The sequence below is a fragment of the Pinus tabuliformis genome, chromosome 3_2 (assembly GCF_031772625.1).
Source record: "Pinus tabuliformis cultivar Carrire ecotype Pingquan chromosome 3_2, CPIR1, whole genome shotgun sequence".
NCBI classification, from domain to species: domain Eukaryota; kingdom Viridiplantae; phylum Streptophyta; class Pinopsida; order Pinales; family Pinaceae; genus Pinus; species Pinus tabuliformis.
Window position 1 is genome coordinate 590,896,083 of NC_142302.1, and position 2,119 is coordinate 590,898,201.

Here is a 2,119-nt window from a genome sequence, read left to right on the forward strand (position 1 = left end):
GTAGGCTAGTTATTTGAATCTTGATGTCCCCTGCCATCTTGGGACATCTTTTGAAATAGGTGGAGAGAATATGGATCTAAGAATCAACAAACTCCCAATTCATCTTGCCTAAAAATTTTGGAAAGTAGAAGTTTGTATCCAACTGCATGTTTTATGGGGGGGATCTTTGTTACTGTATCTTAACTACCTCATGGACAGCCTTTTCCAAATCTCATATTGGTGAGTCATTGGCGAGTCCTTAGATGTGTTTTCTTTACGAGGTGGCATGATTTTTAACCACCCAAATGGATTGAAATGTAGATTTCATTGAATAGATCACTTCAATCGGATTAAGGAGGGTGCACTGGGAAGGGTGTTGAACAACGAAGGGGTTGGCACCATTGAGCGACAAGTCTATGAAAAAAAAATATTTGAATAGATCGATGGCTTTGTGTCAACTCTTTGATATTGAGAAACAACCTGCTGAGGTCACCATCTTAGAATACTAATTGATCTACATGCATATTTGAGAATTATTAATCATACATGAGACAATGAAACAACAAAGACATGAAAAAAAGGATCCTAAAAAGAATGCCACAATTCTATTACAAGTGAGAGGCTTCCTTTTATATTATAATATAGACAACTTCTTATTAACTTGATTACAAAAAAAAATTCATGGAAACAACAAAACATTATTTAGACATTTCCTTCCTTTATTAAGTTGCTCAACTAGTTTGCATGAGAAAAAGAAAATACATATTTTAGAAACATCAAATACTTTATTTGATGTTGCCTTCCTCGTTATGAGATTCTTGGAAGGGTTACGCCTTTCAAAGTTTCCAACTTAACCAATTCAACCCTATATCATATCAAATTAACATAGTTAACTAGGGTTGAAATTTACTCAATTATGAAGATAGCATACACTAAAATCAAATTTGTGCATACATAAAATTTGGACTAATAGAAAACTCATATATAGAGAGAGAAATTAGAGGAAAATTACATACCGCAACATTATCACAAATATGGTACAAGTCAACATCTTCAAATCCTAGACAAGAAAACTATAAGAAACCTTTAGTCACTAATTTCTTCTATCTCGGAAACACTATCAACCAAACTTAGGTTATTAATTCCACCAAATATATTCTACAAGCTAGAAACAACATTGACAAGTCCTCTTTGCACAGACACTAATATTGCATCATAAGATCTCTCCATATGAGTGCTCTTTTTTTACTTATGGTTTACATCCCTTAGCCATGTTGTACCATACAAGTACATAGTACATAGGAAAGCAACTGTAGTAGTACGCTCTAAGTCCACATATCCATCCTAGGGCTTTGAGTTTGTGAACCCTAGGCCTTGAGCTTGTGAATCGACTAAAGCACTAGAACCTGCATGGAACATAAAGAATACAATAACTAATTTTTCTAGCAAGCAAGGCATCACACCAAGATTAAATTGGTCATGCTATTCTCTCCATGATCTCAGCCTAGCCTCCATTTATTACATAAGAAGAAGGACCCAGAATCATAATGTGCTAATTCTATTCTCCATCTCTTCTCCTAGAGTTGAAATCCTAGTGCTACAACCAGAGCCATAAGAAAACAACCATCTCCAATGTTCTGCCCTTATCTAGGGTTTTATTAGCACATGATATTCTATTAGACCTATATTTGCTACACAATTGGCCAACAAACATGCTCAACATGATCCCTTTTAGCATAACCCAGAAAGTGGATGAAGTCTCACCCGAGATGCTAATTGGGACACTACTAGAGCCAAGTTTCTGCAGTCATATGGGATTGCTAGAACCTTGAAACAATATAACCTTGACATAGAGCACAAGACTAAGGCAATTATGAAACAAATTGATAACAATAATCCTAATACTTCCCATCATGCAACATGTCACTAGCTCTTATGCTCGATGGTTAGTGTGTAGGTCACGAGCAACACTAGGACTATGGATGAAATAACTTACACCTTATGTCACTCTTGTCGACATCATGGTAGATTCACATAACATTAAAGGAAATTTCATCCTAAAGGTGGCCTCCTAATGAAAAATAATAAAATACAAATTATGAATTTTGGAAGGAAAGGAAAAGAACTACTTTTTTTAATT